General features: G+C 41.2%; 1 non-coding gene across 1 annotated transcript; it reads left to right on the top strand.

The window, feature by feature from the left end:
- The first annotated feature begins 4144 nt into the window (after positions 1-4144).
- LOC119995743 lies at positions 4145-4249 on the top strand. The gene has a single exon (XR_005467702.1). It is a non-coding gene; the product is annotated as a small nucleolar RNA R71 (small nucleolar RNA).
- The last annotated feature ends 1751 nt before the right edge of the window (positions 4250-6000 follow it).

Here is a 6000-nt window from a genome sequence, read left to right as displayed (position 1 = left end):
ACCCATTTAGAAACATAGTCAACCGCCACAAGGATATAGTAATTTCCCGAAGAGTTAGGGAATGGCCCCATAAAATCTATCCCCCACACATCAAAGAGTTCCACCTCAAGAATATTGGTCAAGGGCATTTGATTTCGATTGGAAATGTTCCCCGTACGTTGACATTCATTTCAAGCAAGAACAAATGAGTGGGCATCCTTGAATAAAGTAGGCCAATAGAAACCGGATTGCAAGACCTTAGCCGCTGTCTTGTTTCCCCCAAAATGACCACCACATTGAAATGAGTGGCAATGTCGCAAGATACTAACCATCTCTTCCTCCGGAACACACCGGCGAATAATTTGATCCACTCATTGCTTCCACAAGAAAGGCTCCTCCCAATAATAGAACTGAACAAGATAAAGAAATCTTTTTCTTTGTGAGTGAGGTAAGTCCGGAGGAAGGATCTCTTTGGCCAAATAATTGACAAAATCAGCATACCAAGGAGTTGTAGAGGAGTGAATAGCAAGTAATTGTTCATTCTGAAATGTTTCTTTGATAGGAATGGTGGCTTCCTCCCGGCCCTCCAACAATCTAGACAAATGATTCGCCACCACATTCTCGGATCCCCTCTTGTCTCGAATTTCCAAATCAAATTCTTGTAGAAGAAGAATCCATCGAATCAACCTTGGCTTGGCTTCCTTTTTCGTCAGTAAGTACCGCAAGGCTGCATGATCGGTATACACAATGACTTTAGAGCCAATCAAGTATGAGCGGAACTTGTCAAGAGCAAAGACAACCGCCAAAAGTTCTTTCTCCGTTGTTGTGTAATTAAGTTGAGCATCATTGAGAGTGCGGCTAGCATAGTAGATAACATATAAAATTTTATTCTTCCTTTGACCAAGAACCGCTCCCATAGCATAATCACTAGCATCACACATGAGCTCAAATGGAATGTTCCAATCCGGAGAAGTAATAATAGGGGCTGCCGTAAGCCTTTCCTTAAGAGTGGTATAGGCTTCCAAGCATTCCTTTGTGAAATGAAACTTGACATCCTTCAACAATAGCTCACACAAAGGTTTGGTTATTTTAGAGAAATCCTTTATGAAACGCCGATAGAAACCCACATGCCCCCAAGAAACTTCGCACCTCTTTAACCGAAGTTGGTAGAGGGAGTTTCTCAATAAGTTCAATCTTAGCTCTATCCACTTCAATGCCCTTTTGAGAAATCCGATGCCCCAAGACTATTCCTTCTTGCACCATAAAATGACATTTCTCCCAATTAAGCACTAGATTGGTCTCTTCACATCTTTGAAGTACCATGGATAGATTTTTCAAACAAGCATCAAATGATGAGCCAAAAACAGAAAAGTCATCCATGAACACCTCAATTGTGTGCTCCACCATATCACTGAAAATACTCATCATACACCGTTGAAAGGTGGCCGGTGCATTGCATAAACCGAAAGGCATCCTTTTGTAAGCAAAAGTGCCAAAAGGACAAGTGAAAGTAGTCTTTTCTTGATCTTCCGGAGCAATGGGGATTTGATTGTACCCCGAATAACCATCCAAGAAACAATAGTAAGAATGCCCCGCAAGCCTCTCTAGCATTTGATCAATAAAGGGCAAAGGAAAGTGATCCTTCCTAGTGGCATTGTTGAGCTTCCTATAATCAATGCAAACTCGCCAACCGGTAGTAGTTCGGGTGGGAATCAATTCATTCTTCTCATTCTTCACCACCGTGATTCCACCCTTTTTGGGAACTACTTGCACCGGACTTACCCAAGAACTATCCGAGATAGGGTAAATAATTCCTGCATCAAGAAGTTTCAAAATTTCAGCTTTCACCACCTCTTTCATATTAGGATTGAGTCGGCGTTGATGTTCCACCGAAGACTTGTAATCCTCCTCCATCAAAATACGATGCATGCACATAGTGGGGCTAATTCACCGAATGTCCGCTATTGTCCATCCCAAAGCCATTTTATGCTCCCTCAACACTCTTAAAAGCTTGTCCCCTTCCTCCATATTGAAATTCGAAGAGATAATAACCGGCAAGGTATTAGAGTTTCCCAAATAAGCGTAGCGAAGATGAGATGGAAGAGGTTCCAAAGTAAGTGTCGGAGCTTCCACAATACTTGGTTGTGGTCTAGAAGGTAAGACACCAAGAGGCTCAATTTTCTGGAACCTTCTTGGTTTAGATTCTTTCATAGATTCTAAATAATTCATGAATTCCACCACATCATCATCACCACATTCTATAGCATCCTCATTCACCAAACAAGATTCAAGAGGATCTTTGCAAGAAGTTATGGCAAAAGTATGTGCTACTATATGATCCACCGTGTCTATACGAAAACAAGATTCCCCATCCTCCGGGTACTTGGTAGTTTCAAGGATTTTGAATGTGACTTGCTCATCCGCAATTCTTAACACCAAAGTTCCCTTCTCAACATCAATAAGAGTTCTCCCCGTACGCAAGAAAGGTCTCCCCAAAATAATTGGAGTATTGGCATCTTCCTCCATATCAAGAATAACAAAGTCCACTGGAAATACCAATTTGTCCACCTTGACAAGAACATCCTCAATGACACCACGGGGATATTTAACTGACCGATCCGTCATAACAAGAGACATTGTAGTGGGGCTGATTTCATGCAAACCAATGAGCTTGGCTATTGATAGTGGCATCAAGTTGATACTAGCTCCCAAATCACATAGCGCCCTTTCAATTACCGTACTACCAATGGTGCAAGGAATGGTGAAACTTCCTGGATCTTTCTTCTTAATTGGAAGCTTTTGCTGCACGATGGCACTACACTCCTCCGTTAATTGGACACTCTCATAATCCTTCAACCTCAGCTTCTTAGAAAGAATTTCCTTCATAAACTTGACATAGCTAGGCATTTGCTCCAAAGCTTCTGCAAAAGGTATATTGATCTGCAATTTCTTGAACACCTCAAGGAATTTTGAGAATTGAGAATCATTCTTGGTGTTTTTCAACCTTTGTGGAAAAGGAATTGGAGGCACATACGCTTTAACCGGAGGTGCTGGCAATGAACTATCGGGCCAATCCATTTCAATTGCATATCGAGACTCCAAATTCTTGCTTTTCTGCATTTTTTCAACTTTCTCATTCTGGGCTACAGTGGTCCGATCGATCGGAATTGGGACCGATCGATCGGAGTTGGGCTCTGTCCCATTTTCAATTTCTGATGTAGTTGTCCGATCGATCGGGGTTGAGGTCCGATCGATCGGAGTTGGGCTCTGTCCCTCCTCAACTGCATTTTTCTGCAATTCTTCATCTTTCAGTTTTTTCGCCTTTTCAGCATCTAGATCGGCAGCAGTTTTCACAAGATTACCATTCCGTAGAGTAATAGCATAACAATGATCCTTCCCTTTCGGATTCACTTCCATTTGGCTAGGAAGTCCCCCTTTTTCTCTAGAAGATAAAGCATTAGCTAATTGCCCCACTTGTATCTCAAGATTTCTAATGGAAGCCCCTTGATTGTGAATTAGTGATGCTTGGGTTTGTAATGCAGAATCAGTCTTGCTGATGAAGTTGTTTGTGTTGTTGGCTAATGCCTCCATACTCCCGACCATCTTAGCAAACATTTCATCAATGTCCCTCTTCTTCTCTTGGGGCTGCATTTGTTGAGGAGGAGGGTTTTGCACGTTTTGATTGTTGCTCCAAGAAAAATTTGGATGATTTCTAAATCCCGGATTGTAGAAATTTGAGTATGGATCATTTCTTGGCCGATTATAGTGCCCACCTCCAATAGCGTTAGCTTGCTCACTTTGAGAGGAAGATGCATTAGTAATCAAGCATTCTCCGGTTTGATGGCTAGCACCACAATAATCACAAGATACGAAAGGCATTCCTTGAACCGCATGCACTCCTTGAGAAGAATTCACCGTCAAAGCATCAATCTTTTTCGCCATAGCAGCCAAGGCGGACATCACATCGGCATCTCTTGGATTACCTTGCCTTTGTGGTAGCCTCTCCGTAGGCCAAGAAGTATTCGTTTTAGCAACCTTCTCAAGCAAATTTCGAGCATCCTCTTGAGATTTAGTCATAAAAGAACCACCCGCGGCGGCATCTAACATTTGCCTCGTTGGCATACTCAATCCGGAATAAAAAGCTTGATAAACAATCCACTCCGCAAGTCCATGATTGGGACAACTCCTCAAGATGGCTTTGAACCGCTCCCAAGCTTCATGGAAAGATTCAAGATCGAATTGAGAGAAAGTCATGATATCATTCCGGATTTGAACCGCTTTCGCCGGAGGGAAAAATTTAGATAGAAATTGCTCCGAAAGCTCATCCCATGTAGTGATGGAGTTCGGAGGAAGTGACATCAACCACGCCTTAGCTTTATCCCGCAATGAGAATGGAAATAACCTCAAGAGAATTGCATCACGTGAAGCACCATGAATATCAAATGTAGCACAAATGTGCAAGAATGAAGCAATGTGCACATTTGGTTCTTCATGAGGAAAGCCATGGAACACAACGGAGTTGGAGATCATAGTGATAATAGCCGGCTTGATTTCAAAGTGAGTGGAGTTGATAGGCGGATACCGGATACTAGAGGGAGTGGTATCCCAAGTTGGCCTAGCACATTCCTCCAAAGAATGAGGATCGATTTGCCTTGGGGGACCATCCACCTCATTGACTCCATTTCCACCATTTCCATTATAAGTACCTCTGCCATTATCATTTATTTCATTCAAACCATTTCCACCAATGACACCCGCACCATTTCTTCCCTCCAAGTTGTCTCCCATGCCTTCGATTTGGTTATTATGTTGTTCCCGTCTAAGCATACGAAACGTTCTCTCAATCTCCGGATCAAAATCAATCACATCTGAGCTAAGAGCACGTCTTCCTAAGCTCATACAAGAGAAAGAATTTCTGCAGAAAATTAAAACCAAATTAGCACAAAAATTACCTAGATTGACACCAAAAATAAAATTGCCTCAATCCCCGGCAACGGCGCCAAAAACTTGTTGTGAATTTATATTCGCAAGTGGACAAAATCGCACAAGTAATAAAGAGTGAATAGAGTATCGTCCCACAAGGATGTTTTGGCAATTTCAAATTAATGACAAAATAAGCAATTAGCACACTAAAATGGCAAGCGAATTGTTGATTTGGTTTTTACCTAATACTAAACAAGTGAATTGAAAGAGAACTAAGTACACTTAAATGATTAGCAAAGCAACCAACCAGAAATTTTGTTTCAAGCAAAGTAAACACTAAGGTTCCTAATTTCACCACTTCTTATCCAACTAAACTCCATTGGTTCATTAATTCTCACTTCTCAATTTAGTTGTTGACAATAGATTTCCCAAATTATCCAATGCTCTATTCCTAGATACACTGAAAGTATTTTCAATAGAATCCCTGTTATTCCTAACATTCGGTTTCATATCAAAAATCCCTTAAGCATAATGGAAATCAATTAATGATTGCATAAGTCTTGAACCTATATTCCTATGGTTCATACAACCTATGTCTTCTATGGATTCTTGCAACCCTAGGGTTATCCTTCCGGTTTCAACCTAGACTAGACATCATTCAAATGGTGATCAAGCATTTGAAAGCAATAAGCATATCCACAGAAAATCAACAACATAAAAAAGAGATTCAAGAACAAGAAACCAATTTCATTTAATCTTCAAAGAAGGGTTCCATTAGGATCCTTAGTTAGAGGATTAGTTCCTCATAACTAAGGAATACAATTCAAAATCAGAAATGGCAGTCATTAAAATACAAGAATAAATAGAAGAGAAGGAAAAACCCCTTAACCCCCTTTCGCTTGCAACAATGGCTGCTGTAGAGAGGTCTCTCCCAAAACCCTAGGTTTTTGCTCCCAAAGGTCCAAGTCCCCCAAAACCCTAGGAATCTAAGCTTATATACCCCCCACGACCCAGAGTCGTTTATCTCACACTTCTATGTCGTTTTGAGCTGGTCTCCCTTGACTTTAGGTTAATTTCGGACAATTGAAGGCCTCAAAA

This window comes from Tripterygium wilfordii, chromosome 3 (assembly GCF_013401445.1).
Source record: "Tripterygium wilfordii isolate XIE 37 chromosome 3, ASM1340144v1, whole genome shotgun sequence".
NCBI lineage: Eukaryota > Viridiplantae > Streptophyta > Magnoliopsida > Celastrales > Celastraceae > Tripterygium > Tripterygium wilfordii.
Note: the sequence above shows the minus strand (reverse complement) of the source record. Positions and strands in the feature narration are given on the sequence as shown.